The sequence below is a fragment of the Miniopterus schreibersii genome (assembly GCF_964146895.1).
Source record: "Miniopterus schreibersii genome assembly, chromosome: 11".
NCBI classification, from domain to species: Eukaryota; Metazoa; Chordata; class Mammalia; order Chiroptera; family Miniopteridae; genus Miniopterus; species Miniopterus schreibersii.
In genome coordinates, this window is record NC_138111.1 from 39,457,397 (window position 1) to 39,475,036 (window position 17,640).

The following is a 17,640-nucleotide window of genomic DNA, read 5'->3' on the forward strand; positions in this document are numbered from 1 at the left end:
CCTCATGTATTCCCACCTCCTCCATGCTCTTGTCCTTCTGGGCCATGCCTAATTTTGTTCATTGTTTGTTTACTATCACTTTAGGAGAATATTTGAGAGAAACCAGGAAAAAATGCGGATTCAATCTTCCGTTTCTATCGAAAGTGCAGTTGATTCGGTCCCCTTCCTATTCCAGAAGGGACATATCACACCTTTCCTAGGCAAAGGTCAGCCTGAGGGGAACCATGTCCTCCCCCTATTTGCATTCTAGGCCCAGGAGTCAAGACAGTGTGTCTGCTGAGCCAAAGGAGGCAGACAGAAACAGGCAGTGAATGATCTCTAGCTCAAGATATGGTGCAGCCCGGCCCTTCTAATCATCATGGGAAGAAGTTTAAAATAATATAAATACAGATTAACAATGCAAGTAAGACAAGAAGCAAAAGTTGGAATTAAAACATATATTCGTCAGTGGCAAAATAAATTCAAAAATAAAATTACCTGATGTATATAAGAGAGAAAGTTTTTTGAGAAAAGTCTTAGAAAGTATATACTATCTGATCATTTCCAATTTTATCTTAATTATCCAGAAAAATTTACATCCCAGATTAGATAAGTCACACACAAGATACATACACACAGTCCAAAAACAAAAACAAATGCAAAAGTACTCTTAATGTCTATTAAGAAATTTTTTGAAGTAAATATGTTGTGATAAAAAAAAAAAAAATCAAGCTTTCAGCTACCTACTATCTGCTCGACGGTTATAATAGTTCATAATAAAGACTAAAGCTAAACTTCTTTTAGTCGCAGAAAGCCTCATCATTATAGCAGCTTAGGGATGGCCAAATCTAGTTAATCCGCCTTCTCGGTTCTATGGAGCATGCTCCAGTCTGTGCCAGATGCAATTAAAGAGTGGTTCGAATGGCAGTCTGTAGAGCTTTGAAGGTATCCGTGGGAAATGGGCTGCTTTGCTGTTCATTACTATTATAATAGATTAGAAGTGACATTGGTTTTTATAAAAGCAACTCATCATTCTGGTCTGATTGACTGTTTAGGGCCTTCACCCTTGTCATGCTGCAGTTGCACAACTGTTGACATCATTTCCCATCATGCAGTGGTTATGGAAAAGATACACAGTGCTCTGTAGACTCTTGTAGTATCTGCACTTCTGCTCAAATTCAAGTCTTCATATGTATGAGAGTGTAACTATGTGTGTTTATGTACATGGATAAGATGAAACAAGTCTCTGATGGTAAGGAAGAAAAGGCCAATACTTGAAAAACAGATATTGAAATACACAGATAACCAAATATCATGAAAATATAAGATTTGTAAAGGCTGCCTCACTCTCTTGCATGTGACAAATTATGAGAAGAATCACAACTACTTGAATAAGAAACTTACAGTTGCCTGCCAGAAGTTTATTCTTGTCATTTCAGATATCCAGAGAAACGCTCTTCCATAATAATTCATAAAAAGAAAAACTTAAATTGACATAAATATCATAGTGTAAAATTATACCCATTAGATTTGCATCACATGTCCATTCCAATATGTTCTAAAAAATGGAAGAAAGAGCAGTTTTTTGTATTTATATTCCTTGTATTGTTTCCCTCTAAGTTTTAATAATACTTTAGGTGAGTAACTATATAGTTAGGAATTGTTTTTGTCAGTGAACAATTAGCTCTTTGAAGATCTTTCCAGAATTTAAATAATCTTCCATTTTCCTTTTGTAATTTAAACACAGATGTTAGAAAGAAGATTACATGGGGGTGTGACACAATTTCGACTTAATAAGACCTGAGACAACCTAAGCTAAATCACCTGAATTCATATCCTCGGCCCTCATTCTTTCTAAGCAGGAGTCCAGTCAGCTAGCTGTGATTTACAGAAATCCAAATGCCATAGGATTAGGTAGTATTGGCAAACTCTAGGCAGAATGCTAGCACAGATTTCCCTGTAGAAGAGTGACCCTCCTCCTTTCAACTCAACCTTTGCTTTTATTTCCTCCCAATTACCAGTTCTTACTGTTAACACCTTATAAATAAACAGAGAAGCTCTCAAAGGACTTCCACTCCACCATCACATCTTCCTCAGGAGCCCTCCCCTTACCCTCAAGCCATTGTCCCCATTTCCCTCTTCTCAATTCAAGGTAGCTAAAGTGGTAGAAATAGGCACCTTACACCTGGGGCTGAGGCCAGATGGTTAGGATCCATTGGATGCATTTATTATAAAACATAAAGCAAAGGCACAAGGCAATGAGGGGGAAATGGAGACAAGCTAAATTGCTGTAAGTTGCTGCAAGTAAGCCAATAATAGAATAATTCCTAACTCCTTGTGTTTCCCTTTACAACAATTCTTCCACAGATGCTTACATAGCACCTACTTTCCAAAGATGACTTGACGTATAATTTATATTTGTTAAAAGATAGGAAAGACACTGATGTGAACATGACTCGTAGGCTTGTTTAGGGGTGGTTTCGTTTAATTTGGGATGCTTATTAGTACTTTGGTAACTTTTTATTTATTTATTTATTTTACTGACTTTAACTTAACTCTAGTTAAGAACAACGCAAATGAGATGTTCTAAAGTGCCGACGGCTAGTATCCTGGCCGTAAGGGCAGTGCTGTCAGCCTTTCACATTTAACTCTATCTGCCTTATTCTTGGTGAGTCAGTTTCAAGATATGGATTTAAAATTTTTTACTCTCTCTGGTGTGCTTTAAATGTCATTTTTAAATGCATTTGCACAGACATTAAGGGCCAACTTGTACTTTTCCTGTGCTAAGTGCCAGCAACTTGGACAGAAATAAGTAATGATCTTTGTAATTGAAGGGGAAGAGATGGGCAAAAGAATGGTTACTGGACAAGTCAGAATGAGTAAGCTCTAAGCAGAGGCAGAGGTAAGCGTGTAGTGTACAGGGAAGGTGTGGAGATCATTAGGAAAATCAAGAAAAACTTTGGAGTTTTGAATTAACCTTTGGAGGAGTCAGGATTTCCTGGGAAAGCAACCAAAAATAAAAAATAATAAAAAAGCATACACAAGGCCTGAGAAAAAGCCGAAGCAAATGTCCAGAGGTGTGAGTAGCAATGGTTAATTGGAAGAATGGCCTGTTTGAAGAGTGGGGGTCACTGAATAGCTTGCTAGAAGACAAGGCTAGAAATGTGGTTTGGAGGCAGGCTGCATAGATATTTGAATGCATGGTGAGACCTTTGGGCAATAGAGAAGGAGACTAACCCCTTCTTCCCTGAAGTTTTAGAGCAGTGGTAGTCACCCAGGGTCATTTTTACTCCTAAGGGACATTTGGAAATGCCTGGAGACAAGTTTTGGTTGTCACAATTAGGGCTGAGATTGCTACTGATTTTCAGTGGGTAGAGGTCATGGATGATGCTAAACATCCTTCAAGGACAGGACAGTCCACCCACAGCAAAGAACTATTTAGCCCCAAATGTCAGTAGTACCAAGGCTGAGAAAACCTAGTTTAAGAAGACATTTCTTATGGCACTGTTAAGGATGGAGTAGTGACAGGGAGCTGGGGGCAGAGTGGCCTGTTAGAAAACCGCAGTAACAGTTGGAGTGAGATAAGAGCACCTACACAGAGGCCACATGGTGGGCTGGATATATTGCAAGTATACATTTGTAGCCAACTTTGAGAAACTCAGATCCCAAACAATGATTAAGAGGAAACATAAGCAGTGTGGCTCAGAGTCGTTCACGGAATTAACGATGACTATATTTAAAAAATGAGATTCTAGAAACCAACCCTCACCTAGAGATGAAGAATCTGTAAGAGACCATAATGCACATTTTCCACAAACTCCTGGGATAATTTTTAGCAGGAGTTCTGCCTCAAGTCATTGATTCCTAACTTGTTTTCTAATACTTCACGGCTCTTATAATTATCTCTAGGTTTGTTCTAATCTTTTTAATCACTTAAATTACAAGAATACATATTCCCCCAGCTCTGTGAAGCAGGGACATAAACAAAGGATATTGCAAAAACAAAGGAAGAGCTGTGTCCCCTGTACACAGGGACTGTTTGGTGTATTTATATAAAATGCCCAGTCTCTCCTGCAATAAGGGCACCTTTGCCCCATACTGGGCCATCACTGGTTCTGCCCTCACATGCCTGGTCAGCACATTCTCAGATGAATGGTTAATTCGGTTCTGCATGCTTTCACCAGGTCACTGCATCCCAGGGAGAAACCAGACATTCGCCTTGTAGGCTACTGGGGTGTCCTGCACTTTTCTACCAAGAACCTTTGCCAGCATGTTATCGGAGTTCTCTCTGGGTGGGAGTCAGGGTTAGAGGTAACATATATTTTCTTTTTGTGTAATTATTTCCCAAAAGACTCTCAATAAATTAGCACAGCTTTTGTGATAAAGAAAGAATATACAAAAGAAATTGTGAACAAGCAACTTGAAGAGTTTACATTTGCGCACTGTCCATGCAGGGGCTCATGGAAAACCACACCCTCATACAGAAAGACAGCCTAGGATGCTCTTCATTATGAATAATTGCAAAAGATGGAGACTGAAAGGGAATGAATCTCAGTGTAAATAGATATCCCTATATAAAAAATGTGTTTTTAATACAACTCCAAAACAACTACCCAAATGTTGAAAATCAGGTTCCTTTACATGAATCCCATTAAGTAGAACACTGGGACGTCCAAGGCCCATGTGTGCCAGGGCTAACACTGTGACCAAGTGCAAAATAACACCTATAACACCCTGAAAGAAACAGAATGTTTCAGCCTTTCTATACTTGTACTACAAATCAGCCTCTTTCCAGAGATGGAAATACTGTATCTTAGAAGCCAGCCAACTCTGCCTTCCACACTCAGGAGTGAGTGTGAGGTGATCGGCGGGCACAGGCTTCTGGGTTAGAAAAGCTGGCTTTTAATACTGGCTTTGCTAGTTGCTGGTGGTGTGACCTTGAGCAAGTCATGTGCCCTCTGTGAATGTCAGTTTCTCACACCATCAGGCTCAGGTCAATCAGAGATGCAGCATTTGAGAGCTGGATCTCTGAACTATGAAGAAATAAGCTTTTTGGTTTCTTTTGGCTCATGTGATTTTATCATACATTTCCTAGCTGTCTAATGAGATTCACTTAAGTCGCTTCAGGAGAGGGGGAATTACTGTGAGGCTAGTAATTGGCTAGGATTGGAATAAGAAAATTATCAGGAAGCAGGACTGCTCTCTTCATCTCTCTGTCTTTCATAGGCTACTGGTTTCTCTGTCTACACAGCATTTCTGCTCCTAACTGCATGCGGGCTACAGAGGACTCTCATAATGCATATGTTCCCCTCTCAATTTCTGCTTATACATAGTGTCATTGCCTATTTGGAAGTTTCCTTCCCTCAACACTTCTCTGCATCAGTTCCCCATGGTTCCTAGCTTATTTTCTCAAAATTTCCAAGTTCAGATTTCTAAGAAAAAGACGGTGATTCCTCCTTTTCTCCTTGGGGGCCAATTCATAAGTCAAAGATAGTGGCCAACCTATGAATTTTTTGCTCTGGAGTCAGGTACCAACCCTGGTCTGCTGGTCTTTTCAGCTATGACCATGAGAGGTGGGTGAAGATGTGATATCTTAATAAAAATGACCACATGTGTACAGAAAGGCGCTGACTGAGATCTCTAGGAAGTGCCCTGGTTTGATAAATTGCTCTGTAACCCCTGGTTACAATCCTATTATAAAGTATAGGGAACATATATATCTGGGAATGTTGTTTTGGAAAATGGGTCCATGGTTAAAAAGTTACCCAATCTAAACTAAGTCTCCACTCACCCAAATAAAAGACCAGAGTCAGGCTTCATTTTCCTTTGTTCTTCTGGATGTTGTGAAGTCATCTGGAATAGTTGCCATGACCTGCAAGCACGCTTGAAAAATCACTTAGTAGAATCTTTAAGGGAGAACTTTATCAGTAATTCAAGGTAGACCTCATTTGATCAACAGCATGCAGTGGGGGACCCAGGAGTGGGAGTCAGTGCAAAACTAATGTTAAGGAAGGTGATAGATTCCAGAATACACAAAATTTCTGGCTGACTTTGAAGTCTGGGTGTCATTTTCAAAAATAAAACAGTGTACTTGAAAAGCCAACGGGGAAAACAGGAACCAGCAAGCATCCCTGAGGCCTGAATGTCCACACCTGCAGTTTTACTGGTGTCTAACATCCAGAAATGGGAGAGAAAGAAAACCAAGATTGACCTTAAATACCCGTTTCCAGCCATTCCAAACAGCTTTGGCATTTCCTGTTAAGAATTATTATTTATGTTGGTTCCTCCCAGTGTTGCATTTTTCACTGTCTGGTTTGTGACTCAGAAAAAATGGTAGACCTAGGAGTCCCAGAGGAGTAAGGCCTCTTTCTGGTCATCTTGCAATGACACCATATGCATGTAGCCAAGTAAAATAAGGGCCGGTCATGTTAAGACACTAAGTGAATGTATTTAGGCAACTGACAGGCTGATTGCTCCATGTGGCCAAGAATCTATCAGATAATAAATCATCATTTTTACTCATTAATGTGATCTCTTTCATATTTTGACTCAGTTTTTTGGGTAACACAGCAACTTTATACTCTGGCTAAAACTAACTTCCTAGAACTTGAACATTTGGTGATAATGTTATTTTCAGAGCATATTCTGTGATTATTTAAGGAATTCATCCATATTTAACCAATTCATTTATTCCTAGGCAAACAGACTTGAGTGCTTCAGTTTCCCAGGTACTGTACCAATTGCTAAGAAATCAGAGGTGAGCCATGGTCCCTACCCTCAGGGTAGTTAAAATCTGGACAAGGAGATGGACAATTTCAGGAAACAGTAGAAATGTTGTGACTAAGATAGGGCAAAGCTTGCTCTAGAGTGAATATTTTCACTCGTGACTTATATTCCATCTGACACCATCCTGAACCTCTACGTGATGTAATTTACAGGTGGCAGGTTTTGGTCACTTGAGAGAGATGCAGAGAACTCTAAAGGTAGTCCTCTAAAGGAAACCACAGAAATGAGGAAATGGCCAAAAGCACCATTGCCGTGTCTCCCTCTATTAGCCGACTGAGGAGATGTAATTATTCTACTAAGTTTTGTTTGCTATTGGAGAGCAACAAATTAAACCCCACTAATCTACCTGACTGGATGGTACTTACTGAACCTAAGAGGCTTCAATTATCAGCAGCTTAGTAAACTTACTAAGCTGCATTAAATGAAATCCTTTGCAAAATCACATTGAAACAATGCTGGAGTCATAATCAGCCTGACTGGTATCTAGAGCCTGCTGTGGCTGAGCCCAGAATGCCCTGTGTAATCAAATTCCATGTGACTTAAATCTCAGAAAATTCCTAATAGTTGGTTTTGTGTGTGTGTGTGTGTGTGTGTGAGAGAGAGAGAGAGAGAGAGAAGGGGGGGGAGATCTTGGTCACATTAACTCATACAGTGCTTTTTTTTAATCCAAGGAAAATTGACATTTAGGTATAAGTCAAGTGAGATTGTAATTTAAAACTGCTTAAATTCAGCTACATGTTATCATAAAAAGAAAATTTAAAAGCATGTTTTATTCTGTATACAGCAAACCAGCACCCTCTGCTAACAAGTCCCCATAGGATACTCTAAGAATCTAGGTTTGCCATCATGCCATCAATCCAGACCACAGTTGCTTGTGAGGTAATAAGAGTGGGCAGCATTCCTTAGGTTTGCAAAAGGAGAAACTGAGGCAATGGAATGATTTCTCCCCACTCATACTTGGCAATACGATTAGGCTACCCCTTCATCTCTCTTTTCTATTCTAAGCAGTCCAGGTGAGAGAAGACTGTAAGAACAGAATCACTAGCTGAGTGGTTTAGGATTCATGTAGATATTCTCCAAGTTACTTACTTGTATTGATGTCCGGCATAAAAACTCAAGTTGGTAGTAGCAGTGTCATGAAGAACTTGGTAATTAGGTCTTAAATGTTAAATAATGAGCAATGCAGTACAGATGAGGGTAGGATTTGTGCATCTAAGAACACAAAGGTAGTCATTGAAATAAGCTGAACAAAACTTTTTAGGATTTTGTGCTCAATCTTATAGACTAATTAATCATTTAAACCTGCCTAGGGCGCACACAACTACATTCACCTGCAATACCAACTAAAATCCGTCCATTTAGGATTCTGCTGGCACAGTTTTATTTTTTTAACATTAAAAAATGCGGAATTTTCTGTCTGGGTAAAACAAAAGCTAGCAAGGTAACAAGGAGCACCATTTTAAAGCCACCTAAGAACTATAAGTTCTGACCTCTACTATTTTGAATCATGCTGACTACAATTATTTTCCAGATCATTTATGTCAGCCTGTATTTAAGACTTTAAAATTTTTGAGCAAAGGGGAGGTCTAATGTGATCTAAATTCAGGGGGAAAACATCATTGATGGGCAATTATACTATTTAACAAATGGCTGAATTTAAATAATGACACCTACTGACATTAAGAAAAGACTTTGCATATCCTCAAAATAGCATTTGACAATCTAGAGCTTGCCTAAGATTTTTTCATTAGACTATGAAATATTAATTTAGAGTCTCAGGCTTTCAAGAGTAATCGTATGGGCCCATTGTTCTTCAGATGAGCTCATAATCTAGAATGCCAAAAAGAGAAGGGTGGAAATTTAATACATTTTTATGTATTTCTCTTTTTTCATTGTCTTCCAGTATGTTTTCTGTCATATGAATTGGTGAAAGCAGAACTTGGAGTGTGTCTACCAGATTCTAAAAGAAAAAAAAAATAAACACGTGCGAATGAGTGAGGTGTGAATGGGCATATGGTCCAGTGTAATCACTCAGCTAATTTAGTGGCAATACTTTAAGATGGGCAGTTACATTTTGTTCAATATTTTAAGGTTTGACAGTTCCATTGGTGCAGAGCATGTTAGGACAATAGAAGAGTAAGGTGTTTGGTTAATGGACATCTTAAAGGATGCTCCATCCACAGTTGAATGATCTATTTTCTTGATAAGCGTATAATGTCTATTATTTTAACAAACATTTGTTGAGGGTTTATCAGGCACCAGGCACTTGGGGTCAGGGAAGAAGGTGAAAAGGTACATAGATATGTTCCCTGCCCTAATTGAGCTTAGGGTATAGCATGAGGATACAGGATAACCGCACACTATTAATTAGGATGGAAAGTGTTAATAGGCAGAGAAAGAACAAAGTACTTGGAAGCTCAAGGGAGGAAACAAATATTTTCCATTGTGGAGATGGAAGCAGGAGAAACAGGAGGATAAAGGAAAATTTAAAGCTGAATCTTAAAATGTAGGGAATATGAAAGCAGGAAATGAAATTGAAACCACCTCCCTGAATTTATGGAAATAGGGAAGGAGAAGAGTTATTGAATTCAGGTAAATGCAACAAAAATCATTTAAGTGCCTAGTCTATGCTAAGAGCACCAGCTATGTGCCAGACCCCAGGTCAAATACATCTCCTGGCCAAAACTGCCCCTTCCCTCCTCTGAGCACCCCTGCTCAGTCAGCCTCTGCTTCTCGGATGTCACTTAAGCTGTTCCACATCTCCGCGGGCAGCTTCCTAGCTGTGTGACACTGAACAAGAGGCCTGGCCTCTACTGCGTCGCTGCCCTGGCCTACACAGTGAGCCTGATAAAAGCACTTACTTCACAGGTATGCTTCAACTAGTTAACAGATGAATATAATTAGCCCAGGGTATGTATAGTGTAAGAACTACAAACCTATTTATTATGAGTCCTCTTATTAAACGTTATGGTAGTCTTTCATCCATCTGATTTATTTTCCTCCAGACAGAGCTTTTCCAACTTTAATGTAAAGGAATCACTTGGGGATCTTATTAAAATGCAGGTGGAGATTCAGTAGGTCTGGGGTGGGGCCTAAGAATCTGCATTTCTAATGCGTTTGCAAAGGCTGCCAATGCTGCTGGTCCATGGACCACACATTGAGCAGCGCCTTGTGTCCTCGAACTGCTGCTGGCCGGCCGGCGAACTGTTCGTGGGTGACGAGGGAAGTGCACAAATTGAGAATAGGCACTTAGCAACTTCTATAGCAATTTGCCATCGCCCCAAAATCCAAGTGCGTAATCATCTTTGTGGCATCTACAAAACCCTTCGTTCGTAATGGACTGAGAGTCTTTCTCAAGATGATCCTGTCCCTTATACCATCTGAGGAGCATTGCTGCAGAGCACCGCAGGAGCTTAGGAGCAGATCCAGGGGCCTTGCAGTTTCCTGCCTCCTCAGCAACTGCAAGCGCTTCGCACAAGGTTAGTGTTCAACAGATATTCTTGAGTGCTGCTGTGAAATAATTAAAATGTAAGTGAAGACTGTTGCTCATAAAAAGTAAGCTCATAATGCCCATTTTCAAATTCTCTGTAATGGCCAGAGCAGGAGCTTCAGGTGGCGGCAACTTTAATGGAGTACAGCTAAGCTTCCCTTTACACTTCATTTTTAAGGGTTGTTGAAAGACTTCTGCATTAGAACTCTAAGCACAGGGAGGTGTTTTCTCTACCTGGTTCCCTCCTGTGAAATACTAGATTTGTACATTTATAGAAAGGCATCTCACTTTCATCGTAATTCCCTTTCCAGTAACTAACCCTGTGCTCTGAAGTGAGCAAAATACCTACACACGTGCATTAATATGAGTCTCATATTTATCACTGTTCTTCACCCACCATGGCCTCAGGTAATTAGTATTTAGCAGTAATATATGTACCAGAATGCTGTGTGGCACTGAAAGAAAAGATAAAAGGGAAAAGAAATACCTATTGATCCAAGAGAACCACATTATCATTTTGGAACGGCATAGTATATTTTATGCCTTTCTCTGCAGCGACAGTTTTAATGAATGGTCACAACTACTGCTCTAATACAGGGGATAACATCTCAGAGTCAGGGATTTCATGAGAGCATGTGTGTGTTTTACGTATTTCCTTTGCAGTTAAATCATCAGCTAAAATGAAGGTGTCGTTCACCAGAAGTACATCAGTGTTCTACTAAATAGTGGAGAAAGGACTGAGGACGCTTGCAGAGGTGGGGTTTAGAGTTTAAATGGACAGATGAATCAGGATTTCCCAGGGGCTAATAACTTTACTAATTACTTCCAAAATAGTTATCAAACTTATCCATCGTGGGCCAAACAGGAATCTTAGGGGAAAAATCACATTATCAAATTAAACAAGTTTATGGAGAATTACTACTTAGGAAAATTTACATTTGAAACATCAAATTATCCACAACTCCCTCTACCAAGGTCATGAATATTATTTGTTCATATCCCCTCAAAAAGTAGTATTTAAATTAAGGACTAACTTCTAACATGACAGTTTTACTTTTCCAACTTCTTATTTGGAGCAGTTGCAAATCAGAAAGGAGGTAGTGAGTTGGATCAGTTTGGCATAGAAAAAGTTTGGAATCATGAGCTGGGATGTGAACTCTGCAAGGCCTGTGAGGCCCATTAAGGAATCTAGATTTTATTCTAGAAGTAATAGAAAGCCCCTGAATGATTTTGTGGTGAGAGAGATGGAATGCAGTCAGCTAATTTACCACTTTAAAAGGTTATCAATAAATCTGTTTTGTATGATACTGCAGTGATAGATACATGAGGTGATGCATTTGGCAACCCATAGAACTGTATAACACAAAGAGTAATGTAAACTATGAATTTTAATGATCATGTATCAAAATCAGTTTATCAATTGGAACAAATATAGCACACCAGTGCAAGATGTTGAATAATAGGGGAAACTTGGTGAGGTGGAGGGAGGAAGTATATGAGAATTCTGCACTTCTGTTCAGTTTTACTTTAAACCTAAAACTGCTCTAAAAAATAAAGTCTATTAAGTAAGGGGGTGGGGGGAGATCACTCTTGTTGCTGGGTGGAGAATGAATTGGGACACCAATTAGAAAGCCAGCACAGTACACTTTTTAAACTATCTTTATTAGCATAGCTTCTTTCAAGAGACTTTTGCTGTCAGAAATTCATCTTAGCGTCAAATAGTCAAAGTTTGGAACTTTACATTAGAGTAAAGGTGAGGTGGTAAGAAAACAAAAGAGAGAAAAAAATCACATTACCATCCAATGGAATACAAATTGGAGACTAAATCTATATTTCTGCAGTACCTGTTAACATTTTTATACCTATTTTTGAATTTGTGTTTATTTCCTTGTGCATCAGATTTTAATTATTATATTTAGAAGAAGCTAATATATGTATTTAGTATCTTCTGGGACCTGAAATCTTCTGGAGAGATTTTAAATTAACATACTAAGGTAAAAATAAATTTACAAAGATATAGGTTTTCGTTATAAGCATGTAAGAAAAGACATTAACAATATTTTGAAGCCAGTCCTAATAACCTTGAACAACCTTAAAACAGTCACATAACCAGAGGCTGAATTTATGTGGATGGTTACATTTTCTACCTAACATTTTAGTAATTTGACAGAGAAAGATGACTATCAGACAGAAATACATTTATGCTGCATTAACTTAATACCCAGTAATTTTTCATTTCCAGAGAGTAACAGGAATAGCTTTACAGTTATATTACTGGACCCGTCTGCTTATAACTTGCTTCTGATGATAAAAATGGGATTGATTTTATCTCCGTTTCTCCAGTTAAACCATTCTTGATTGTTCGGTTTAAAAAAACACACACACAACACACACCTTACAAATCATGGGCAATCTCTGCATATTCTGACCTGAATGATCATTAACATTTGACTTATCATTTGGTGAGGGATTAGGACAGGAGAACACCAAGTTCTGGTCTTGAAAACTCTCTCAATGGCAGAACTAGAAATGCCGAATTATTAATTAATCATCATAATGTCTTAACAATACTTGAAGTCTTTTTGAAACAGAATTAGAACTCTGCATGTGTGCCAGATTGCTAAGCCTCAGGCATTCTTAGGCATGGTTGGAGTCTAGTGAGAATTCTTTCAAGGATTATATATTAATTCAAATCTCCTTATGTACTTTGTGCTCTGTAGGCACAAAACCGTGTGCTCTGCTACATTTATGTTTCTTATCAAAAGAGTAATGGTTTCAGGAATTTGTAAAATTAAAATTAAAAAAAACCCTCCTATTTTCAAAAAGCTTCTAAACCTACTTTGTACACATTAATGAAGGACTATCAACAAAGCTGTTGGGTTCTGATTCCCAGAATCCTCTAAGAACTAGGGTTGACCTTGGAAAGCACCAAGATTAAGTCACTCCCCCAAGGTCACAAGCCTAGTTGTCAGCAAGCCATGGCTAGGATACATAACTCAGGACTCCTAATCAGTCATGCGCCCACCAGGCTCTGCCTTACTACTGCTTTGAACAAAAAAAGGAAATTAGAACTTCAAAAATAAAATCATATAGTCAAATTTAAGTCTGTACCTTGTGAGAATAGAGTCAGACCTTAGAATTGGAATCACCCATTTATTAAATTAATCATTATTTCTACCCAAATAGTACTTTAAGGTAGTTTGGTCTGATGATTTTAAAAACTAATAATAATAATAACAACAACAACATATATATGGAGAGAGGGAGAGACATGGATTTCCTTGGTAGTTAATCTTGATATGAGAACTTTACTACATATGCAAGTACATCTATTTATCTGTCTTCACCTTTTTCCCAGCATCTTCATCCTTCCAGGTCAAAAGAGGTAAAACAATATAGAAATCAGCCTCTGAAGCTATATTATTTGTTACATAAATTCCGTGTTTTTCATGACATAAATTCCAATTTCATGACTCAGCACATTTCTTTGGCTCCTGACAAACTCAGAATGGTGCAGGAATGAGCTGGGAAAGCTAAACTAAATTAAGGACCTAAAGTATGACATTCTGTTGCTCCAGCTTGTGCATTTACTGGGACAGGAAACAAGTTGTATTTCTCGCGGGCACAGCCTCCAGGAATACAGAAAATCCTCCTGGTCACTAGTTGTGTGCTGACATCATCACACTGATGTTGCTTTCTAACAAATGATCCGTCATTTTAAGTTTCCTGGCCCTTGAGGAGTGTGGCAAACCTGTCTCGTATTTCTGTTGGTTGTAATTTTGTTTTTCATTACCCTTTTTTCATTTTTTTTTTTAATCTTCACCGGAGGATAAATTTTCCATTGCTTTTCAGAGAGAGTGGAAGGGGGGAGAGAGAGAGAGAAACATCTATGTGAGAGAGACACATTGACCCTTCAGTCCCCGGGCCGACGCTCTAACCACTGAGCAACTGGCTAGGGCCATTTCCTCCTTTTTGTGTCAAGTTTATCCTATTATTAATTTTTAAGATGTATACCAGTTTTATAGGGCTAGCACTATTGCAGTTATATTTTTTGCTCATTGAAGACAGTAAAGTCCCTAAATGTATGTGTGTAGCTTCTCAGTTTTTATGCCACCATGTGTGGGAATAGCTATTCTATTCAAACAGATGGCTAATCCTTGACCATAAATATAACACTGTACTTTTTGTTGTTGTTGTTTATTTTTGTTTAAAATATTACAGATGTCCCTTTTTCTCTCCAATGACCCATTCCACCCCATCCCACCCCTCTCCCCAGTCCCTCTCGACACCATTATCCGTGTCCTTGGGTTGTGCATATATGCGTGTGAGTTCTTTGGTTAAGAGGCCTACAGCCCCGTTTCCATTTTTAACCATCTTTGAGGTTTGACGTGTGCACATTTGCATTATGATGAGAGTGATTTGCAGGAACTTAGAAGAAGAAACATTCAGCACCTGTAAAATCAGCCACAGAGTTGAGGAAGCAGGATTCTCTTTACCCTGGTAGAAACACTAGGGCTTTGGGTCTATCAGGCTAAGCTAATAACTGACAGATAACTTTGGCATGATTTTTAACCTCTGTAAGCCCCAATTTTTTATTTGTAAAACTGAATCTTATAATACCTAACTTAAGGAGTTATTGTGAATATTGCCCTCCTCTTGCCATAAAGTACGATATGGGAAAGCATTCTGTGAATTGTAAAATACTCTATAAATACAGTGTATTTATTGCCAAGCAATGGTTAACTGATTCATAATGAGGAAACAATTTTCCAAAGAAATGTAGAAATATATTTTTGTTTATGAAAATTCAGTGAGATTCACATTCGTATATATATTCATATTACTTCTACATAAATATTCTGTATGTACTTAAGTATAATTTTTACAGCACAACCTATTGGTAAAAGAAGAGTTTCATTGGTAATTGTAAAAAGCATAATTTATTGAATCTTTTCCCAGCTGGTGATAAAAATACAATCTAATTTAACTTTATGTTAAAGTGTCTATAATTTAAGTTTAGAGGATATAAAGTAAATTTTAATACACACAATTCCAATCATAAATAATTAGTTTGCAAAAATGATTTATTAGGAATTTATATTCCTGTAGAAGCTATGTTAAAAATCAGAGAAGGAAGAAGGGAAGTATCCTAGGCGAGGCTATAAAACTCTAGTTATGCCATAATACACCCAAGCACTGTGTCTTTGTAGTGGAAATTGGCAGTGAATGGTTATAAACTTGAAATAAAAATAAATAATTAGAATACTGTATGACTTTTCCCCTAATGGAAGTTTGAGCGAGGTATGGAAGTGGAACAATAGTTGCGGTGATTCATTTGTCTGGCAGTGTCCTGCCACGTCTCAAAAAAACACGTTTTGCGCAGAGTTTGGAAGAGCAAAGAGGCATTTCCTAAGTACAGAAGGAGGAACCTGCATCTCAGGCAAGTGGGACAGCATATCCAAAGGTTGAGAATTGTGGAACAGCACGGTGCATTAGGGGAACAATCAGTGATTTAGTTTACTGGAGCATACATGTTTGAAGGTTTGGAGGGAAATGGAAAGATTTAAATAGATGCTTCCAGAGCCAGATCCTGAAGGTTTTAAATCCTGAACTGATCTGATCATGCTGGGGATGGAGTGCCACGGAAGGGTTTGCAGGAGGTGGCCTGATCGATTGTTTTAGGAAGAACATATTGGGTGTCAGTGTGCTGTGGAGGCAGCTGGCTTTGTCATGTGTCTCTGGCATCATTTTACTACATAGGTCAATGGGAACTCTGAACATTAAAGAACATTACATTTATTTTCATGCTTTAGAATAAAAACAAGAAGACTGAGGGACATTTAAAAAGGATTGATCCTATGTTTCACCAAGTTCAGTCATTGTTGTGATACCATCATAACTTTTTTCTTATCTAAGAATCGTTTTTAATCTAATTTATTGAATATTTTTGATGGACTCGTTTCTTCACAACTCCAAAAAGGAAAATGTATGTCTCTAAGAAATAGTATTTGTTAAATCACAGGTTTAGCCATTGCTTAAAAATTATATATTATATATTAATATAAACTCAACTATTGAAAGAAAATGCCCATCTGGGTGCCACCTTAAATTCCACTTTAAGAAACGTGGATCCATCTGATGCTATCATTTTACAGGTAAGGAACTGATGTGCAAATCAAATGATGTGCCTACGTCCCCTGTGTTTGCCTACCATGCTCCAAACACAGTTCTAGATGCTGGGAGGTAGCAGTAAGGAAACAAAATCATTGCCACTAGTGGGGGACACAGCAAAAATCAAACACATAGACATGGCCTAATGTCGGGTAGTGTGGAGGGCCGTGAGGAAAATGCAGGGGGCTGGGGAATGGGACCGGCCGAGTGCCTTTAGGGGGTGTGGTCAAGGGGGCCTCTCCGTGGCCCCACGTGTTGAGGGAGGGAGCTGTGAGGATGGAGCTCTCCAGGCAGAAGAAACAACAGGAGCAAAGGCACTTAGGTGGGAACTTACCTGACATGCTTGAGGAAGAGCCAAGGCAAACTAGTGATGGTGCCCTGAAAGCCTGGCTCCTAGGAAGACCCCCCCTCCCCGCTGCCCCTCCGACGGATCCCCAGCTCCAAGGCAAGGGTTGGCCAGCACACGCCAGTTGCAGCCCCGCACCTGTTGCTCTGGGACGCAGCCGTCCTCGCGTGTTTCCATCTCGCCCAGGGCCGCTTTTGTCGCCGGCAGCAGGGTTGAATGCTGCAGCACAGTCCATGCGGCCTGCGAAGGGCCTAAATCATTTACCATCTAGCCATTTACGGAAAACGTCTGCTCACCCCTTGTTTGCTTTGTTGTCGCTGTTGCTGTCAAATGTGATCATCACAGACAGAAATGCTTTGGACGTCCTTAGAACGATAAAATCTACATTTCCACGTCAAAAGCTGGTTTCTGCTTGTAGAAACTCTGGTTTTACTTTTAAAAGTTGAATTATGTACCAGTGGAAGCATTTTAGTATATTCTACTCCCATGTGATTTTTTTTTTCTTTACCTTATTTTCCCACCTCATCATTAATCTATTATTCCGTAAAGACGGGAATGATGAATAGCCGCCGTTCACTTTACGCTTGCAGTTGCCTCTCGTTCGTATCCAAATGACATTCTCTCCAAAGCACACCTGAAACAGGCCGGTAACATAGCCCGTCAGGAGGTGCACTGTTGGTGATACATGAGGTTTTTAAAGGACCCGTATGGACAATGTGGCTCAGAGCTACAAGTCCCTTTGGAACTAGTTACATCCTCACATCAAAGGGTCTTGAGATCATCTGTGACTTCATAAGAAAGAATTGCTGTGTTGACTTTACCTGGGGCTTTCTTTTCCTCTAAGACGAAATGCTTATGGTTCTAGTGA

The 17,640-nt window shown here is 39.1% G+C and overlaps 1 protein-coding gene across 6 annotated transcripts in view; it reads left to right on the plus strand.

Moving 5' to 3' along the window:
- TRPM3 (transient receptor potential cation channel subfamily M member 3) overlaps positions 1-17,640 on the plus strand; it is a 738,103-nt gene that overhangs the window by 503,285 nt on the left and 217,178 nt on the right. The gene's annotated exons all lie outside the window — the stretch shown is intronic.